The sequence below is a fragment of the Bombina bombina genome, chromosome 6 (genome assembly GCF_027579735.1).
Source record: "Bombina bombina isolate aBomBom1 chromosome 6, aBomBom1.pri, whole genome shotgun sequence".
Classification (NCBI taxonomy): Eukaryota; Metazoa; Chordata; class Amphibia; order Anura; family Bombinatoridae; genus Bombina; species Bombina bombina.
In genome coordinates this window covers 1,064,179,545-1,064,202,171 of record NC_069504.1, presented here as the reverse complement: position 1 = coordinate 1,064,202,171, position 22,627 = coordinate 1,064,179,545, and the positions used below count along the sequence as shown (strand labels likewise).

The 22,627-nt window shown below is 39.2% G+C and overlaps 1 protein-coding gene across 2 annotated transcripts in view; it reads left to right on the top strand.

The window, feature by feature from the left end:
* The window catches only part of LOC128664168 (uncharacterized), a 310,587-nt gene that overhangs the window by 35,507 nt on the left and 252,453 nt on the right, over positions 1-22,627 (top strand). The window lies entirely within an intron of this gene.

Sequence of the window (22,627 nt, the reverse complement as noted above, 5' to 3'; positions counted from 1 at the left end):
TATTTAAGCTTTATCTAAGTTGTGGCATTCACTACCTCCTTGGGCAAGGAGTTCCACATTTTGATTGATAATACAGTGCAAAGCTCCTTTCCTCTAGCCTTAAAGTATGTAATCTTGTTAAAAACAATTGCCTTAGAATAAACAGTAATCAAATTACCTCTAAAGTGCATTTTTTCTACAGTAAACAGACCCAATAAGGCTAACCTCTCATAGTTTAAATCTTCCTTTCCCGTTATAGGTTTTGTGGCCCTGTTTTGTACTTTTTCTAATTGTGCAAGTGTCCTATTTTTTTTTTTAAAAAAGTGGTCCCCAGAAGCCACTGCCTTTCACTGCACACTACTTTTTTATCTTGATTATCTATAAATTTACCTAAATCCTTTTCCTCTTTTGTTTTGCTAAGTCTAGTCCCAATTAAAATAAGAACTAGCCTGCATACATTTGCTTTCAAAATGTAGAACCTTACATTTACCAATATTAAATCTGATTTGCTATTTACCAACCCATTCTTCAATTTTTGTAAATCCCCTTACAGAGCAATTACATTCTGCTCTGAAACCCCTCATTATTCTTTTATGATCTGATAGAGAATACGATTTTAAAGAACGTTCCAGTTTAGTTCTGCTGTATAATTTGTTTCATTCTCTTGTTGTCCTTTGTGGAAGAAGTAGCACTGCACTGCTGGGAGCTAGCTGCACACTTTGGGTGAGCCAACAACATGAGGCATATATGTGCAGCCACCAATCAGTAGCACCTGAGCCTACTTAGGTATCCTTTTCAACAAAGGATGCAAGAGAACAAAACTAATTAGCTAATAGAAGTAAATTGGAAAGTTGCTTAAAATCGCATGGTCTATTTCAATCATGAAAGAAAAAAAATGTGTTTCATGTCCTTTTAATCACCTTATACAACTTTTTATCATATGGAAGAAAAGAGATGTTGCTATGTATTCCCTACTCCCAGAAAAACCTAATCGCGTTTTCTCAAGTGCGCTAACCCCAACATGAAATATTAATATTTCACATTCCAATGTTCTTCACATAGAAGAATATGTTCTATTTATTCATAAATACATATTTCTACATATATCTGATGTGTTTGTTTTTTTTTTTTATAAAAATAAAAACAACATTTTATTCTTTGTGAAGTACATAGGAATGTAAGATATTCTTAACTCGCTTCCGGTTTAGCGCAGTTGGTCTAGCGCAGTGTCGAGTTAGCGTGTGCGAGCGATAACTGTTAGCTGTTTTGTTTTTTGCAGCGTGCCCCATAGAAGTCTATGGGGAGAAGTTAGCAAAGTCGTGATATCCGAAGTCCTGAATATAGTTTTTGCTTGTACGATAACTTTTTACTTTCAACGTGTAATGTGTTCGCTAACCCTGAGTTAATCTTTTACTTTGAGGGCTATTAGTGCACGGAAAAAAAAAATAAGCACGCCACTTGTAATCTGGCCCAAAGTTACTACAAAGCTAGCTAGAGAGCAAGTGTACATAGTGATACTGGTGCTGGTCCAAATCTGCTGATAATACCTGCCTATATATAAATCCTCATTCTCCCTTCTTTACTTTTAGGAAGAGGGTACTGGGATTTTTTTTAAAGTCTGCCTTGCACATTCAGGGCAGTGATCACCTTTGAGGTTGGGGGGCTACAGTGATTAACAGGATGTTTGCATCCCCACTGAACTACTTTAGAACCACCCCAGGCTGCATGTTCATTTTACACTTTATACCCATAATAATATTACATAATAGGAGCCCGTGCTCAACAGATCCCATGTGCATCTCTTCTTGTATCAAAGATAGCAATGCTCACATTTTTAAAATGTTTTCTTTGGTGACCCTTATGTTCCTACATCTCAGCTTTAAAGGACATGAAGCCCAAGTTTTTTTTTGATTCAGATAGAGAATACAATTTTAAACAACTTTCTGTTTTACTTCTATTATCAAATTTGTTTCATTCTCTTGGTATCATTTGTTGAAGGAGCAGCAGTGCAGCACTGGTTTCTAACTGAACACATGGGTGAGTCAATGACATATATCGGTGTATATATATTATATGCAGCCACCAATCAGCAGCTACAACCTAGGTTCTTTGCTGCTCCTGAGTTTACCATAGATACACTTTTCAGCAAAGGATAACAAGAGAAAGAAGCAAATTAAATAATAGAAGTAAAATGGAAAGTTGTTTAAAAATTGTATTCACTATCTGAATCATGAAAGAAAATGTTTCATGTCCCTTTAAATCTAATGCCAACAAAAATTATTATTTTTATTTAAGCATTATGATCTTAGCTAACTACGGCTAAGTTTACATAATTCCCAATAATTAATTATTGGCAGCCTTTAAAAATTTAATTTTCCGTTTAACTCACTCTGCAGCTCTCATTGTATTAAATATTGGCATCCGTTTAGTATTATTGGCTCCTAATGACATCAGTGGGAACCAAGGGGTAGATTTAACAAGCAGCGGATGCTGCAATCTACCCCCGTAGTTTCCAGATCGCTGGAAACAGGAGTCAAGAAGCAGCGGTCGTAAGAACGCTGCTCCTTAACTCATCCGTCATCTCTAAGGCGGCAGACAGCAATCATTCTGATCAGATACGATTGGGATCATTGACACCCCCTGCTAGCGGCCGATTGTCCGCAAATCTGCAGGAGGCGGCATTGCACAAGAATTTCACTAGAAATGCTTGTGCAATGATAAATGCCGACAGCTTATGCTGTCGGCATTTATCGATGTGCGGCAGCGGATCTTGTCCGCCATCACAATGATAATTCAGCCCCCAATAATCAATCATTTTCTTCCATATTTCAGGGTCCACAACTTCATTCCTTACTGTTGGGAAATACAACACCTGGCCACCAGGAGGAGGCAAAGACACCCCAGGCAAAGTCTTAAATATCCCTCCCACTTCCCCTATCCCCCCAGTCATTCTTTGCCTTTCATCACTAGAGGAGGATGGCAGAGAAGTGTCAGAAGATTCTGATAGTCCTTAACGGGTATGTTCCCTTCAAGAGAGGACTGGAGCTTTAAGTAATCATATAAACCTCTCAGTGTGAGTATTGATGAAAGTCAGAGTCTGGAGATGCAGGGAAAGTTTCTACTAAGCCATCCAGACTGTCTATCTAACAACTCCTGAGCAATCAGTGTTATTGAATTACAATGCTTGCTTTACCACACTCAGGTCCCTGTCAGAGCTTCGCTATAAGGCTGTCACACTTAAGAGGCTGTATCTGTTCCACAGCACGGATCCTGGTCTGTCTGTCCGTGTTATTTTCATATAGCAGAGACGCCTTATATAGGGTCACAGTGTGACTCCTCTATACCTCAGTAGGTTCAAGGGTTAACATCTCCTCAGTGGGAGTTTATTGGGAAAAAGTTTGGGGAGTTTATATACTGCTTTAACATTTGTGAAGAACGTTTTTAGGGCTCATTTAGACTGTGTACTTTTGGCTGGAACAAGCAGGTTTTACTTTCACTCTGTAAGTTGCACAGCTACTAATAACGTTGCACACGTTTTCATAGCAGTGAAGGTCCTGCCTTGCTCACCATGTGACCGGGTGCGGCTTCATTCACTTCCTTACGATCCTGCTGCAGACAGCACTCCTGCGGAGCGTTTCTTGACAACTTGTCTGGGCCTAGGAAGTGGTGAGTGCCCCAGCCATTGGTTCTGTAAAGGTGCCTTACTATATTTAAAACGTTTATTTTTGTATCGATTTTCTCTTCTACTGTGGGATTACATACCTACTATGGAGGACTCTGATAATATGTTAGAAGGTTCCACTCCTTCTATAGTGCTTAATAATACCTGCTTATATTTTGAGGAGGCCGTGGTTTGCCCGCCTGCTCAATTTTGTTCCAATTGCCTGTGTACTGTTTTAAAGTCGACGAAGGGAGCTAAATCTGCTATTAACCCTAGTGCAATTAGTCCCTCTGAGCCATCAACCTCTCAGGATTCTGTGAATCGAGAGATTACTACCCTTTCTACCCTAACCGCTTCACATGCATTTCCCTGCGGTACAGTTATTTCTCCGTCTGGAGGGGGCCTTTTTCCTACGGACTTGACCGCGCAGTTATAATCTGCCATGTCCGCAGCCCTGAGTGCCCTAAGTATCTCTCGGAAAAGTAACAGAAAGGTTAAACACAGTTCTCCTGTTTTAGATTAATCTAATTTCCAATTGGATCTAGCTTGTATGTACCAGTTATCCGAGGATGAGTTAACCTCTGTGGCATCAAAAGGTGAACTTTCGGAGTCAGAGACTTCAATTACTAAATCTCCTCTGGCAGAGGAACCATCCTTTAGATTTTAAATTGAACATCTGTGTTTTTTACTGAAGGAGGTCCTGTCTACGCTAGAAGTTCCAGAGGCTAAGCTACCTGAGGAACCTAAGTTCTCTAAGTTAGATAGGGTTTATGAAGACAGGAAGGTCCCACAAACTTTTCCGGTCCCAGTTTGTATGGCGAACATTATTAGTAACGAATGGGAAAGAATTAGAATATCCTTTTCTCCCTCGGCTACTTTTCAAAAATTGTTCCCGTTCCCTAACTCCGAATTAGAGCTGTGGGGCTCCATCCCTAAGGTGGATGGCGCCATTTCAATGCTAGCTAAGCGTACTACTATCTCTCTTGAGGATAGCTCTTCCTTTAGAGTACTTTTGGATAAGAGATTGGAAACTTTCCTAAGGAGAATGTTCCAACACACAGGATTTTTATTTCAACCGGAGGCAGCAGTGGCCGGGGCTGCCATTTACTGGTGCGACTACCTGTTAGAACTTATCGAGGTGAAATCTCCCCTCGAGGATATTCAGGAGAGAATTAAAGCTTTAAGAGTAACTAATTCTTTCATATGTGATGCAAAATTGCAGATTATTTGCATGAAATGCTAAGGCTTCAGGTTTTGCAGTCCTTTCTCTTCCTTTAAAGGGGAAGATTTTACTTGGACCAGGTCTGGACTTCATCATCTCTACGGTTACTGGAGGGAAAACATAATTTATGCTTACCTGATAAATTTATTTCTCTTGTAGTGTATCCAGTCCACGGATCATCCATTACTTATGGAATATATTCTCCTTCCCAACAGGAAGCTGCAAGAGTCCACCCACAGCAAAGCTGCTATATAGCTCCTCCCCTAACTGCCATATTCAGTCATTCGACCGAAAACATGCAGAGAAAGGAAAAACCATAGGGTGCAGTGGTGACTGTAGTTCAAATGAAAAAATTACCTGCCTTAAAGTGACAGGGCGGGCCGTGGACTGGATACACTACAAGAGAAATAAATTTATCAGGTAAGCATAAATTATGTTTTCTCTTGTTAAGTGTATCCAGTCCACGGATCATCCATTACTTATGGAATACCAATACCAAAGCTAAAGTACACGGATGATGGGAGGGACAAGGCAGGTACTTAAACGGAAGTTACCAGTGCCTGTAAAAAACCCTTTCTCCCAAAAATAGCCTCCGAAGAAGCAAGGTATCAAATTTGTTAAATTTGAAAAGTATGAAGCGCAGACCAAGACTCCGTCTTGTAAATCTGTTCAACAGAAGCCACATTTAAAAAAGGCCCAAGTGAAAACCACAGCTCTAGTAGAATGAGCTGTAATCCCTTCAGGAGGCTGCTGTCCAGCAGTCTCATAAGATAAATGAATTATGCTTTTTAACCAAAAAGACAGAGAGGCTGCTGAAGTCTTTTGACCTCTCCTCTGTCCAGAATAGACAACAAACAAGGTGAACGTTTGATGAAAACTGTAGTAGCTTGTAAGTAAAACTTTAAAGCACAAACCACGTCCAATATTGTGTAATAGACGTTCCTTCTTTGAGGAAGGATTAGGATACAAGCATGGAACAACTATCTCTTGAGTGATGTACTTGTTAGATACCACCTTTGGAAAAAACCCAGGTTGGTACGCAGGACTACCTTATCCGTACAAAGGACCAGATAAGGAGAATCACATTGTAACACAGATAACTTGGAGACTCTACGAGTCGAGGAATTAGCTACCCAAAAGGAACTTTCCAAGATAAAGATTGATATCTATGGAACAAAAAAGGTTCAAACGGAACTTCTTGAAGAACCTTAAGAATCAGGTTTAAGCTCCATGGCGGAGCAACAGTTTTAAACACAGGCTTGGATCTAACCAAAGCCTGACCAAATGCCTGAACGTCTAGAATACCTGCCAGACGCTTGTGCAAAAAAATAGACAGAGTAAAAATCTGTCCCCTTTTAAGGAATTAGCTGACAACCCTTTTCTCAAAAACATCTTGGAGAAAAGATAATATCCTGGGAATCCAGACTTTACTCCATGAGTAACCCTTGGATTCATAACAATCAGATATTTACACCATATCTATGTTCAATTTTCCTAGAGACAGGCTTTCATGTCTGTATTAAGGTATCAATGACTGACTCGGAGAAGCCATGCTTTGATAACATCAAGCGTTCAGTCTCCAGGCAGTCCATCTCAGATTGATTCTATTTAGATGGTTGAAAGGACCCTGAGGTAGAGGGACCTGTCTCTGAAGCAGAGACCGTGATGGAAAGGATGACATGTCCACCAGATCTGCATACCAGGTCCTGCGTGGCTACGCAGGCGCTGTCAAAAACACCAAAGCCCTCTCCTGCTTGGTCTTGACCTCCGGAGGAAATCCCACTCCCCCGGAAGAAAAGTCTGACGACTTAGAAAATCCACCTCCCAGTTCTCAACACCTGGGATATGGATAGCTGATAGACAAGAGTGAGTCTCTGTCCAGTGAATTATTGTAAGACTTCTAACATCGCTAGGGAACTTCTGTTCCCCCTTGATGGCTGATGTAAGCCACAGTCGTGTATATTGTCCGACTGAGTATGATGTACCTCAGAGTTGCTAACTGAGGCCAAGTCTGAAGAGCATGGAATATCACTCCCAGTTCCAGAATATTTATTAGAAGGAGGGTCTCCTCCTAAGTCCACTATCCCTGAGCCTTCAGGGAGTTCCAGACTGCATCCCAACCTAAAAGGCTGGCATCTATTGTAACAAGTGTCCCATCTGACCTGCGGAAGGTCATACCCTTGGACAGATGGACCCGACATAGTCACCAGAGAAGAGAATCTCTGGTCTCTTGGTCCAGGTTTAACAGGGGGACAAATCTGTGTAATCCCCGTTCCTCTGACTGAGCATGCATAGTTGCAGCGGTCTGAAATGTAGACGTGCAAACGGTACTATGTCCCTTGCCGCTACCATTAAGCCGATTTCATTCATGTACTGAGCCACCGAAGGGCGCGGATGGGATGAAAAAAACACGGCAGAAATTTAGAAACTTTGACAACCTGGACTCCGTCAGGTAAATTTTCATTTCTACAGAATCTATCAGAGTCCCTAGGAGGGAAACCCTTGAGATTGGGGATAGAGAACTCTTTCCTTGTTCACTTTCCACCCATGTGATCTCAGAAATGCCAGTACTACGTCCGTATGAGACTGGGCAATTTGGATGTTTGACGCCTGTATCAGGATGTCGTCTAAATAAGGGGCCACTTCTATGCCCCGCAGTCTAAGGACCGCCAAAGCGACCCCAGAACCTCCATAAAGATTCTTGGGGCTGTAGATATCCCAAAGGAAAGAGCTACAAACTGGTAATGCCTGTCTAGAAAGGCAAACCTGAAAAACGATGGTGATCTTTATGCATCACAATGTGAGGATAAGCATCCTTCAAATCCATTGTAGTCCTCTATTGACTCTCCTGGATCATAGTTAAGATGGTACGAATAGTTTCCATCTTAAATGACGGAATTCTGAGGAATTTGTTTAAGATCTTTAGATCCAAAATAGGTCTGAAGGTTCCCTCTCCTTGGGAACCACAAACAGATTTGAGTAAAAACTCTGTCCCTGTTCCTCTCTTGGAACTGGATGGATCTCGTACACAATGTAAGAATGCCTCCTTCTTTATCTGGTTTGCAGATAATTGTGAAAGGCGAAATCTCCCCTTTTTTTGGGGGGGAATCTTTGAAATCCAGAAGATATCTCTGGGATATAAATTCCAATGCCTAGGGATCCTGGGCATCTCTTGCCCACGCCTGGGCAAAGAATGAAAGTCTGCCCCCTATAGGATCCGTTACCGGATAGGGGTCCGTTCCTTCATGCTGCCTTAGAGGCCTGCTTATCTTTGTTCCAGGTCCGATTGTCTCCAGACCGCCTTGGACTGAGCAAAAATTCCCTCTTGTTTTGCCTTAGAGGAAGAGGATGCCACACCTGCCCTGAAGTTTTTAAAAGGTACGAAAATTAGACTTTTTTTTTTTTTTGCCCTTGATTTAGACCTATCCTGAGGAAGGGCATGACCTTTTCCTCCAGTGATATAAGCAATAATCTCCTTCAAACCAGGCCCGAATAGGGTCTGCCCCTTGAAGGGAAGTTAAGTAGCTTATTTATTAAAGTCACGACAGCTGACCATGATATAAGCCATAGCGCTCTGCGCGCCAGTATAGTAAAAAACAGAATTCTTAGCCGTTAGTCTAGTCAAATGAACAAGGCATCAGAAAACAAAGGAATTGGCTAGCATAAGCTTGTCAAATATATTCATCCAATGGAGTCGCTTAACTGTAAAGCCTCATCAAGAGACTCAACCCAGAACGTCGCAGCAGCAGTGACAGAAGCAATGTATGCAAGGGGCTGCAGGATAAAACCCTGTTGAATAAACATTTTTTATCCATTGGATCTAAAAAGCACAACTGTCCTCGTCAGAGGTAGTGGTACGCTTAGCTAGAGTAGAAACTCTTCTCTCCACCTTAGGAACTGTCTGCCAGAAGTCCCGTGTGGTGGTAACTATTAGAAAACATTCTTCTAAAAAATAGGAGGGGAAGAGAACGGCACACCTGGTCTATCCCATTCCTTATTAAAACATTTTTTAGTAAACCTCTTTAGGTATTGGAAAAACATCAGTACACACCGGCACTGCATATTATTTATCCAGTCTACACAATTTCTCTGGCCCTGCGATTGTACACATTCATTCAGAGCAGCCAAAGCCTCCCTGAGCAACAAGTGGAGGTTCTCAAGCATACATTTTAAATGTAGAAATATCAGAATCAGGTTAAATCATCTTCCCTGAGTCAAAAAAAAAAAAAAAAAAAAAATCACCCACAGACTAAGCATATTGTGAGGTAGTATCATACATGGTTCTTAAAGCATCTGTATGCTCTGTATCTACCCCCAGAGCTAACTGCTTTCCTTTAATTTCAGGTAGTCTGACTAATACTGCTGCCAGAATATTATTCACCACCTTTGCCATGTCTTGTAAAATAAACGCTATGGGCGCCCTTGATGTACTTGGCGCCATTTGAGCGTGAGTCCCTGAAGCGGGAGTCGAAGGGTCTGACACGTGGGGAGAGTTAGTCGGCATAACTTTCCCCTCGACAGAATCCCCTGGTAAAGAAACGCTATGGGTGCCCTTGATGTACTTGGCGCCATTTGAGCGTGAGTCCCTAAAGCGGGAGTCAAAAGGTCTGACACGTGGGGAGAGTTAGTCGGCATAACTACCCCCACAACAGAATCCTCTGGTGATAATGTTTTTAAAGACAAAAAATTATCTTTATTGTTTAACATGAAATCAGTACATCTGTTACACATTCTAAGATGGGGTTCCACCATGGCTTTAAAACATAATGAACACAGAGCTTCCTCTATGTCAGACATGTTAGAACAGACTAATAATGAGACTAGTAAGCTTGGAAAACACTTTAAATCAAGTTAACAAGCAAATATATAAAACGTTACTGTGCCTTTAAGAGAAACACATTTTGCCAAAATTTGAAATAACAGTGAAAAAAGGCAGTTAAACTAACAAAATTTTTACAGTGTATGTAACAAGTTAGCAGAGCATTGCACCCACTTGCAAATGGATGATTAACCCCTTAATACAAAAAACAGATTAACAAAACGAAAAATATGTTTTAAACAGTCATAACAGCTCCTACTTTTGAAGCCCTTTTGAGCCCTTCAGAGATGTCCTATAGCATGCAGGGGACTGCTGAGGGAAGCTGAATGTCACTGTTTGTAATTTTAACTGTACCAACTGTAACTTTTATACTATAACAGTGGAAAGCCTCAGGAAACTGTTTCTATGCAAAATTTAAGCCAGCCATGTGGAAAAAACTTAGGCCCCAATAAGTTTTATCACCAAACATATGTTAAAAAACGATTAAACATGCCAGCAAACGTTTTAAAACACATTTTTACAAGAGTATGTATCTCTATTAATAAGCCTGATACCAGTCGCTATCGCTGCATTTAAGGCTTTACTTACATTACTTCGGTATCAGCAGTATTTTCTTAGTCAATTCCATTCCTAGAAAAATATTTTACTGCACATACCTTATCTGCAGGAAAACCTGCACGCCATTCCCCCTCTGAAGTACCTCACTCCTCAGAATGTGTGAGAACAGCAAATGGATCTTAGTTACGTCTGCTAAGATCATAGAAAAACGCAGGCAGATTCTTCTTCCAAATACTGCCTGAGATAAACAGCACACTCCGGTGCCATTTAAAAATAACAAACTTTTGATTGAAGAATAAACTAAGTAGAAAGCACCACAGACTCTCACAACCTCCTATCTATGTTGAGGCTTGCAAGAGAATGACTGAATATGGCAGTTAGGGGAGGAGCTATATAGCAGCTTTGCTGTGGGTGGACTCTTGCAGCTTCCTGTTGGGAAGGAGAATATATTCCATAAGTAATGGATGATCCGTGGACTGGATACACTTAACAAGAGAAAGGTGCCTTCCTACTTCAGGATAAGAAGAACAGACCTAAGGGACTTGATCAGTCCTGGAACAAGTCTAAACAGACAAAGAAGCCCACCAATAACAAATCAGCATGAAGGGGTGGCCCCCTATCTGGGATCGGATTTAGTAGGGGGCAGATTTTATCTTTTCTCAGACACTTGGTTTCAGGATGTTCAGAATTCTTGGGTCCTGGAGATCATATCTCAGGGATACCGGATAGGATTCAAAACTTATCCACCCAGGGGCATATTCCTACTATCCAGACTGTCTACAAGACCAGAGAAGAGGATAGCCTTTTTAGATTGCATAAGGGATCTAACCTCCTTAGGAGTAATATCCACGGTACCTGCATCAGAAAGAGGTCTGGGGTTCTATTCAAACCTCTTTGTGGTTCCCAAAAAGGAGGGAAATTTTCATCCAATTCTGGACTTGAAGTGCCTAAACAAATTTTCTTCAAGATGGAGACTATAAGATCAATCCTTCCCCTGGTTCAGGAAGGACAGTTTATGACTACCATAGATCTGAAGGATGCATACCTTCACGTTTCCGATCCACAGGTAACAATTTCCAGCTCATAGCACTTCCATTTGGCTTAACTACTGCTCCAAGGATATTTATGAAGGTTCTGGGGGCTCTTCTAGCATTTGCCAGAACCCGAGGTATAGCAGTATCTCCTTACCTGGACGATATCTTGTTACAGGCATCATCTTTTCGTCTAGCAAGGGATCATTCAGACTTTCTTCTAAGTATTCTTCGATCACATGAATGGAAGAAAAACATGGAAAAGATCTCGCTTATTACAAATACCAGAGTTAATTTCATGTCCATGAAGATCTTTCTAACAGATCAGAGACATTGCAAGCTAACAACAGCATGTCTTGCCCTCCAGACCTCCTTGAAACTTTCGGTGGCCCAGTGAATGGAGGTGATTGAACTCATGGTGTCCTCTTTGGACATCATTCCCTTTGCCAGATTCCATCTCAGACCTTTACAGCTATGCATGCTGAGACAATGGAATGGTGACCATTCTGATCTGTCACAACAGATAGTTCTGGACAACCTGTCAAAAGACTCGCTGTCTTGGAGGCTCTGTCAAGATCACCTCTCCTAAGGCATGTGCTTCTTGAGACTGTCCTGGCTGGGGAACTGTTTGGGATGCCAGGAAGGCACAGGGGCTGTGGACTCAGGAGTAGTCCACTCTTCCGATCAATATCTTGGAACTCTGTGCAATCTTCAATGCTCTGAAGGCTTGGCCCCTCTTGGGTTCGTCCCAGTTTATCAGATTCCAACCAGACAATATAACTTCAGTAGCCTACATCAACCATCAGGGAGGAACAAGATGTTCCTTATCAATGAGAGAAGTTTCTCAAATCCTAAAATGGATGGAGGCCCACAACTGTACGCTGTCAGTGATCCACATTCCGGGTGTGGACAACGGGGAAGCAGACTTCCTCAGCAGGCAATCGTTTCACCAGGGGGAATGGTCTCTCCACCCCGAGGTCTTTGCAGAGATATGCAGTAGATGGGGAAGTCCGGAAATAGACCTCATGGCCTCCCGTCTCAATGCCAAACTACCCAAGTACGGGTTGAGATTGAGGGATCCTCAAGTGGATCTAATAGATGCCCTAGCGGTTCCATGGAGGCTCTGACTCATATCTCTTTCCTCCATTACCTCTTCTTCCTCGTGTGGTGGCCGCATCAAACATGAGCAAGCATCAATGATTCAAATTGCTCCATCCTGGCCGCAAAGGACTTGGTTCACGGATCTGATGGGGATGTCCTCCATGGAGGTTATTATTATTATCGGTTATTTGTAGAGCGCCAACAGATTCCGCACTGCAGGTTACCTTGTCCCAGGGACCTGTTGATACAGGGTCCTTTCCTTCATCAAAATCTAGATTCTCTGAGGCTGACTGCATGGAGATTGAACGCTTAGTCTTAGCCAGGAGAGGTTTCTCTGAGAGTGTCATCGACACTTTGATTCAAGCTCGTAAACCAGTTTCTCAATGCATCTACCATAAGGTGTGGCGGACTTACCTGCACTGGTGTGAGGAGCATCGTTTTTCTTGACATAAGGTTTATTTAAGTTGCCAGAATTTTATCTTTTCTCCAGAATGGACTGGAGAAGGGTCGATCTGCTAGTTCCCTGAAGGGACAGATATCGGCCCTGTCGGTGTTGCTGCACAAGAGATTAGCTGAGCTTCCGGATGTGCAGTCCTTTGTTAAAGCCCTGACTAGGATCAGACCTGTGTTTAGAAAGATGGCTCCGCCATGGAGTCTCAATCTTGTTCTTTGTTTGTGGCAACAGGCTCCATTTGAGCCCATGCATAATGTTGACATTAAACTGTTATCTTGGAAGGTTTTGTTTCTATTAGCTATTGCCTCTTCTTGCAGAGTATCAGTATCAGAGATTTCTGCCTGCAATGTGACCCCCCTTACCTTGTTTTTCATGCCGATAAGTTGGGTTTACGTACTAAGTTAGGTTTCCTTCCTTAGGTGGTGTCAGATCGTAACATTATTTAAGAGATTATTGTTCCTTCCTTGTGTCCCAATCCTTCTTCGGCAAATGAACATTTACTTCACAATCTAGATGTGGTTCGCAGTAAATAAGAATCAATGGAGAAACAAAATTGTTAACAAATCGAAATTTATGCCCAAATTCAACCAGTGTCCACAACTCCAAGTATTTAACGATATTGTATGTGAACAAGTTTTAGAAATTTCAGATCAAAACTTACAGTACAATTTAAATAAACAAGAATACTTGGCATTGAAGGACTTAAAATCCTGGAAAGATGTAATAATTAGGAATGCAGATAAGGGTGGTAATATCGTTCTTTGGCCCCTGAATATGTATAAAAAAGAAACAGAGAAACAACTTAAAGACACCCAATGTTACCAGAAATTGGGGTACAACCCATCAAAAGAATTTCTAAACCAATACATAACACTAATAAACAAGGCCAGATACGATAACATAATAACAATCAAAGAATTTGAATTTTTAAAAGTAACAAACCCTACAATAGTCACCTTTTACCTCATTCCAAAAATCCACAAAAACAGTAGACATCCTCCAGGACGCCCGATCGTATCAGGCATTAACAGCCTGACCGAGAAGGCAAGTAAATATGTGGACTATAGACTAAGAGGCTATTTATCACAGATTTCATCTTATGTGCAGGACACGACAGATGTGCTATTACAACTGGAAAATTTACATCTCTCTGCGGACACTTGGCTTGTGACAGCAGACGTAGAGTCGTTGTACACCTGCATAGCACATGATCTAGGTATTGCAGCTGTCAAATGGTTCCTAAAAATGGGTTCGGAAGAAGATCCGTTACATGATGATTTCATAATTCAACTATTGCAGTTTGTGCTGTGTCACAACTTTTTTACTTTTAACAATGGCTTCTACCTACAAAAGAGAGGCACGGCAATGGGTACAGCATGTGCTCCCACCTATGCGAACCTTTTTTTAGGTTGGTGGGAGCATCTGGTGGTATTCTCAGACACCAACAAGAATTACCTGAACAAAGTCCCATTCTGGATCCGCTATATTGACGATGTGTTCTTCCTATGGGAAGGCACAAAATCAGAATTAGAAGAATTCTTAACAACACTTAATACCAACACTTTAAATATCAAACTGACATATGAAACAAACCTTAATGAAATTCACTTTCTAGACTTGAAAATCACAAAAACACAAACCGGTAATATAATAACAGACGTTTACCGGAAAGAGACAGCAACAAATAGCCTACTTCATAGTTCCAGTGCACATGCACCGAATACAATCCGGGCACTGCCTACGGGAGAATTTCTCTGAATGAGGCGTAATTGCACAATGGATACTGATTATCAAGTGAGTAAGACTCCTAGCGAGGGGCTACAGTAAACGATCCATAAAGAAGGCAGAACATCATGCCAGATCCACTGTTAGAAAGGAATTGCTCAAGAAAAAAATCAAACCTCAACAGGAAGAAATAAGATTTATCTCTACCTATAACCCCAAAAGTACACAAATATTGAAGATACTTCAAAATAATTGGCATATTCTAAAGTCAGATCCAATACTATCACGGATATTGGGAGATAAAGTACAAACTGGATATAGAAGAACCAAAAATCTCAAGGATCTAATAAGCCCAAGTCACTTTGGAGGTCAGAGAACTATAGGAGCAATGTCCAAAGGGTCACACAAATGTGGAACATGTAGCACGTGTAGCTATATGATTAAAAAACATGACATCCAGGATCGTTTTAACAAAACTCATAAAATCAACGAGTATATTAATTGCCACACGGAAGGTGTTATCTACGCACTAATCTGTAAATGTAATCTAATATATGTAGGCATGACGACTAGAAAGATCCGCACTAGAGTGCAGGAACATTTAAGGAATATTAAAAATGCCTCAAAAGATCTAGATGCAGGCAAACAACTAACGTCAGTAGCTCGTCATTTTTATTCTAAACATAATTCCAAACAATCAGAACTAAAATGTTATGGTATCCAAAGAATAAATGTGGGCATCAGAGGAGGAGACATTGAGACAAAACTCCTACAGGCTGAAAGTAGATGGATTTTCCTATTAAATACAGTGCAGCCTCATGGTCTGAATGAACAAAACAACTTTTCTGCCTTTCTGTAATGCCTTAAGGATACAACCTTCTAAAACAAGAAAAGGTCTCGTAGAGCCATTAATGTCTGGAACAAGATATTAGTACCACACAAATGTGTATATATATATACAATTCAGTATACATAACCAAATGTAATTATTTAAGGAGATGATCATTATTGTTGCACAAAAACCTATTTTAGTAATTATATTGAACTTTATTTACCATTGTGTAAATAGTACTAATAACATCTTGTCTAATGATATAGAACTTTAGAGATACTATTCTCTCGAGAAGAACAATGAATCTAGAGCTAAAACGAAAGTTCTATTCTAGTGGAATATAGAACCCACATGTAAAGAATCGCTATTTATAAAGCAAATATCCACTGTTATGTTTAATGACACATCACTAGACACTAAAAATAACTTTATTCTAATCACTTATTTGTCACATAATTTACACTTTAAGAGCACGGTTAGAGGTATAGAACTGTAGGATATAACCTTCTAAAATAAGAAAAGATCTCTTAGAGCTATTAGAATAAGATATTAGTACCACATAAATGCACATATATACAATTTGGTATACATAACGCAATGCAATTATTCAAGGAGATGATCAGTAGTGTTGTACAAAAACCTCTTTTAGTAATGATATTGGATTTTATTTACCACTTTGTAAATAGTATTGATAACATCTTGTCTAATGACATAGAACTTTAGAGATACTATCTCTCTAGAAGAACAATAAATCTAGAGTTAAAACGGAAGTTCTATTCTAGTGGAATATGTAACCCACACGAAAAGATTTGTTATTTATAAAGCAAACACCCACTGTTATGCTTAATAACACATCACTAGACACTAAAATCAATTCTATTTTAATCACTTATTTGTCACATAATTTACACTTCAAGAGCACGGTTAGCCTAGAATACATTTTAATTTTTGGCACTTTTTAGACACTGTAAGCTATACGCTCAATACGATGCAAATCGTTCACTATGCAACAATCAATTTTTATGTCTTATAATAATACACACAATCACGTGGAATTTATTTTGAGAAATAATACACTTGAGACACAAACAAAATTCACTAATTATTATTACAAGGTAACACTTTCTAGTTTTTATTAATAGGGAATCCTAACGTTGCGTGTAGGCAACACTGTCTATTCCACTCCTAAAATCTAATATAGATCATATAGATATAACACCTCTTCCCTTCTCTATTTTTCATATTACGCTCAATAATTCAGAAGGGAAAACCGAATGAGGGCTTTCTTTGAATAGGATCTATATTAAGAATAACCGATATTAAATAAGGAACAGAAGCGTGTCTATCAAGATATTGTTAGACTGAATAAACACTCTATTATGTATCGGCATATGAAAAATAATGCAAAATATTGATAAATCATAAAAGGCAAATATCACCAATTTTTTACATAGCAGGTTACATCCAGATTACTTATCAGCTATAACAGTATTAGACAGAGAAGTATCAAATGCAGAAATACTTAAGCAGCGATGACAATAGAGATGAACACAAAAGGTGCTGATGCATTAAAAGATCTTAAACAAAAAAGATCGAATTATCATTATAGCATCAAAATTCTTTTTTAGATCATTACTGTAGTTGTACTGCAAATATACCACTGGAAATAGTAACGGGTGGTATTAAATCATATAAACTGGAAGGCATTAACCAATAACCATTAGGGAAACGTCTCTTTACATCTCAGAAGGGGTGTGATAACCCTAGACCCAATCAACTTCTACCATTGTGAATGACAACACTAGTGGGCGTGAATTACACGCTACAAAAAGCCAAGTTTCCCGCGGCGCGTTGTCCTTTGAAAAAGCCGGGTCACGGCGAAACATGTCAGGAGAGATAGGGAAATGGTGAGGAGTCCTAGGAGCTCCTGTGTTTTTAGGCAAGCCTTAAGCTGCATATAAATTACTGTAGTTGATACTGCTAACATAATAGTTACAGGTGGTCTGTTTCCACCATTATAACGATGTATCTGTAAGCTTCCAGTAATACACAGAGAGGTAGCACCTATGGCAGCTGCAATTGAAATATCGAGCACTAGCAAGCATATTGCATTTTCAGTTGCAGACTGACCAGCTATTCTCTAACTACGAATCTGTAACGCTCTGTCAGAGTTCATGAGAAGTAAATATAACTCAGTCACCGACTGTAATTTCACTTAACCTTGATAATATGCAATACTCTTTCTGAATTCATGTAATTTAAACCTAACTCAGCCACTGACCGTAACTCCATTTAATCCGGTCAGGCAACAACCATTAAGTGTATTATACTAAATATTCTGTCGACACTGTGAGTTTGAACTGAGAGGAATATTAGCTGCACTAATGAGCTCAGAATAACGCTATATTGTATAGAACGGGAGTAGTGTTAACACTGACAAGCCTATTCTTTAGCTAGTCTACCAAACGGACCAATCACTCTCCGAATACCAAATTTGTAGCGGTTTTTCCCTATAGTTCAAGCTAATACAACTCAGTTACTGACTATAACTTTATGTAACTCTGACAGACACATCTTAAACGCCTAGTTTATATTGTGGGTCACAAGAGACAAAAATATCTTAAGCGCTGACAAACTTAGAAACACGCTTTAAATTGTCAGAGAGCGTGCAATTAGTGCCAATACTGAGAAGCGTGCCTGTCAGTAAGTCTATTAGACAACTAGAAAATTAGGATACATAAAAGACACAGAACTATACCCAATAGCTATAATATATAGGATGCCAGAGACGAATTTATTTATATTCTATCTATTTTGGACTTAAGGTTACTCACTATATTGCTATCTGTTAACCTAAGGTGTGGAATATAATAATATATAATAAATCTACTATCCAAATATTCATTGGTTGAAAATATTTATGGAATACTAAACTGTATTTATATGCTCACAAATACAATTACAAACCAATTGGATATTGAGTAGAACCCTTGTTATAGTATACTAATCTAAAACAATTTGGGCACCTAATAGCTAGTCTTACAGACGTGAATCCACGCTAGTAATTACCAATTGTCGCAACTATAGATATAACCAAAATTGTTAATTTTGTTTCCATTAACTAAATCACCTTAAGGTTAATAACAAGAGACCAATAAGGTGTTAATGGATAACCTAAATATTTTCTGCATAACAGTCACTTGATGATCCACTATCCCTAGAAGATTTGGAAATTAAAAGAGTTTGGGAACAGGTGGAGCAGAACCACAAAATACTTAACTCAGATGTATCTACTACCCTTTGCAGCTTAAGTGTGTTTTTAATTTCAAATCCTATTTTAATTAAATATTATTAAAAGTTATATTTTAACTTTTTAGCTTCACTAGTACATATCAATATCTCGTATCCAAGTTAATTACATACTACAATTAATATTTGCAAGCCTAGAGTGCTATAATGTGTATTCTTTTGTGAGCAAGTCTCTTCTTGCTACAAGTTGTAAATAGATGTGGTTCGTGTCTTGAAGTTCTACCTTCATGCTACTAAGGAGTTCATACAATCTTCATCTTTGTCATCGTAGGGATCAGAAGGCCACTGTGTCTTCCCTGTCTTTCTGGTTGAGAAGTGTCATCCGCCTAGCTTATGAGACGGCGGGACAACAGTCTCCTGAGAGGATTACGGCTCATTCCACTAGAGCAGTGACTTCTTCTGGGGCTTTTAAGAACAAAGCCTCTATGGAGCAGATTTGTAAGGCAGCTACCTGGTCCTCCTTACATACTTTTTCTAAATTTTACAAGTTTGATGTGTTTGCTTCAGCTGAAGCAACTTTCGGGAGAAAGGTTTTGCAGGCTGTGGTACCCTAAGATTAGGGTCCGCCTCTTTTTTTGTTCCCTCCCGTTATTCCTTCAGTGTCCTCTGGAGCTTGGGTATTGTTTTCCCAACAGTAAGGAATGAAGTTGTGGACTCTCCCTGCCTTAAGGAAAGAAAACAAAATGTATGCTTACCAGATAAATTCCTTTCTTTTCTGGCAGGGAAAGTCCACGACCCCGCCTGTAAGTTATTTTTTGTTTCGGCAGCTCCCTTTTTGTTTTTCTTCTGGCACCTTTATACCCTGATGTTTCTCCTACTTTTCCTCGTTCCCTCGGCTGAATGACTTGGGGGATAGGGGAAGTGGGAGGGATATTTAAGCATTTGGCTGGGGTGTCTGCCTCCTTCTGGTGGCCAGGTGTTGTATTTCCCAACAGTAAGGAATTAAGTTGTGGACTTTCCCTGCCAGGGAAGAAAATAATTTATCTGGTAATCATAAATTTAGTTTTTTTACCAAGCTTACACTGCACAAATGATCATTTTAAAAGCTGCCGAACTTTGGCAAAAAATGATGTCTCACGAAATTAAACAGTAAGGCACAAAGATGGGGCACAGTTGTGTGCTAAAATTTAAGATTTTTTTTTTTGGCGTAATAAAAACATATATTAATCCTCTGAGATTTCACATATTAATGTACACTTTAAAAAGCGGAAAATAAACAATGAAATCTCTTCAAACTGCTATTATTCAGCAAAGCTTGCAAACTGATCTATTTCTGTCTTTGTCAAAGATTTGATCACAGTTAAAGGGCATATGTGCAAAAATAAGGATCCTAAGCTTGATTTTACCTCTTTGTTTAATCCCTTTTCACTATTGTTAAAAGGACATGAAACGCAAACATTTTCTTTTAGTATTCAGATACAGCTAGATTACAAGTTTGTGCGTTCGTCTTTTAACGCTGCAAATATGGTATTTTCAGCGTTAAAACAGCACCACAGTGATTACAAGTCTTGTCGGTATAGCTGTACAACAAGCCTTTTAGCCTGTAACGCAACGTCCGTCCCGCACACGTAAAAATTACGTTTTTTCATGGGATTCCCATAGCGCTGGTATTACGAGTTTTGCAGAGAGGCTAAAAAGCTTGCATTACAGCCTAAAATTACAAGATCCGTAACGCCATCTAAAGTCAGTAGTTATGAGTTTCATGCTACAAATCTGTAACATAAAACTCATAACTAAAGTGTTAAAAATTACACTAATACCCATAAACTACCTATTAATCCCTAAACAGAGGCCCTCCTGCATCGCAAACACTATAATACATTTATTAACCACTAATCTGCCGCTCCTGACATCGCCGCCACTATAAAAAATTATTAACCCCTATTCCGCCACTCCCGACATCTTCACCACTATACTAAAATTATTAACCCCTAAGCCGCCTCCCACCCGCATTGCAAATACTATTTATATATTATTAATCCTTAATCTGCTGTCCGCCCATATCACCCCGCTATACTAAAGTTATTAAGCCCTACACAGCAAGCCACTATAATAAACCTATTTACTCCTAAACCGAAAGCCCCCCACATCGCAATAAACTAATTTAAACTAGTAAACCCTAAACCTAACGCCCCCCTAACTTTATATTAAAATTACAATTTCCCTATCTTAAATTAAATTAAAACTTACCTGTCAAATAAAAAAAAAACAACTAAGTTTAAACTAACAAATAAACTAATATAATTATTCAACTAAAATTAAACTAACTACCAATTAACTAAAACTAAACTACACATTAAAAAAAATCCTAACACTACTCATTAAATTACAAAGAATTTAATTACAAAAAAAAAAAAAAATACTAAGTTACAAAAAATAACAATCACTAAATTATGGAAAATAACAAACAAAATGATCCAAAATAAAAAAGAATTACACCTAATCTAATAGCCCTATCAAATTAAAAAAGCCCATCCAAAATAAAAAAAAACCATAGCCTATAATAAACTACCAATGACCCTTAAAACTTTAAAAGGGCCTTTTGTGGGGCATTGCCCCAAAGATATCAGCTCTTTTAACTGTAAAAAAAAACACAAAGACTCCCCCAACAGTAAAACCCACCACCCAACCAACCCTCCAAAATAAAAAACCTAATTCTAAAAAAACCTATACTACCCATTGCCCTGAAAAGGGCATTTGTATGGGCATTGCCCTTAAAAGGGCATTTAGCTCTTTTACTACCCAAACTAAAAAAATAACCCACCCAAAAAAAACCTTAAAAAAGTCTAACACTAACCCATGACGATCCACTTGCAGTTTTTGAAGTCAAGCTTAAACGATCTTCATCCAATAATTGAAGTCCTCATCCAGGTGGCGAGAAGTCTTCATCCAGGTGGCCACTTCAATCTTCATCCAGGCGGCATCATTTTTTGGGTTAGGGTTTGGGCAGTAAAAGATCTAAATGCCCTTTTAAGGGCAATTCCTATACAAATGCCCTTTTCAGGGCAATGGGTAGCTTAGGTTTTTTTAGAATTAGGTTTCTTATTTTGGGGGGTTGGTTGGGTGGTGGGTTTTACTGTTGGGGGGGTCTTTGTGGTTTTTTTATAGGTAAAATATCAAATATCTTTGGGGCTATGTCCCACAAAAAGCCCTTTTAAGGCTATTGGTAGTTTATTGTAGGCTAGCTTTTTTTATTTTGGGTGGGCTTTTTTATTTTGATAGAGCTATTAGATTAGGTGTAATTCTTTTTTATTTTGGATAATTTCATCTTTTATTTTTCGTAATTTAGTGGGTTTTTTTTTTTGTAATTTTAGGTTTTAGTGTAAGGTAGTTAGGATTTATTTCACAGGTAAGTTTCTATTTATTTTAAATATGTAGTTAGTAAATAGTTAATAACTAGTCTACCTAGTTAAAATAAATACAAACTTACCTGTGAAATAAAAATTTCACAAATATTTAGTTAATAATTGTAACTTTAATTTAGCTCTAGTTTAATTATGTTAAAATTAAGGGGTGTTAGGGTTAGGGTTACGTTAGGGTTACGTTATGGTTAGGGTTAGGGGTTAATAGTTTAATTTCGATTTTTGCCATGTGGGGGGCTGGCGGTTTAGGGGTTTGTGATGATAGCAGGATGTGATGTCACTAGCATGTGGGCGGGGCTTAGGTCCGGTGTCTGTGTCGCAGTTAGTTTAGTACAATCAACCTGTCTGGATGTGTATTGCTATGCTCTGTAATAAAATAGAGTTGTACCATCATCGCTGTGTCCTGCATATGTCCTGCATCTCATGACATGGTGTCAGAAGTTCTGGACTACGCTTCTGTTTCTGATGATGACGATGTCAAAGTTTACCCCACCTGAGCCTTTTGACTTTTCTCAGCCTGCAGCTTGGCCCACATGGCGTCAGCGGTTTCAGCGCTTCAGGATTGCATCCAAAC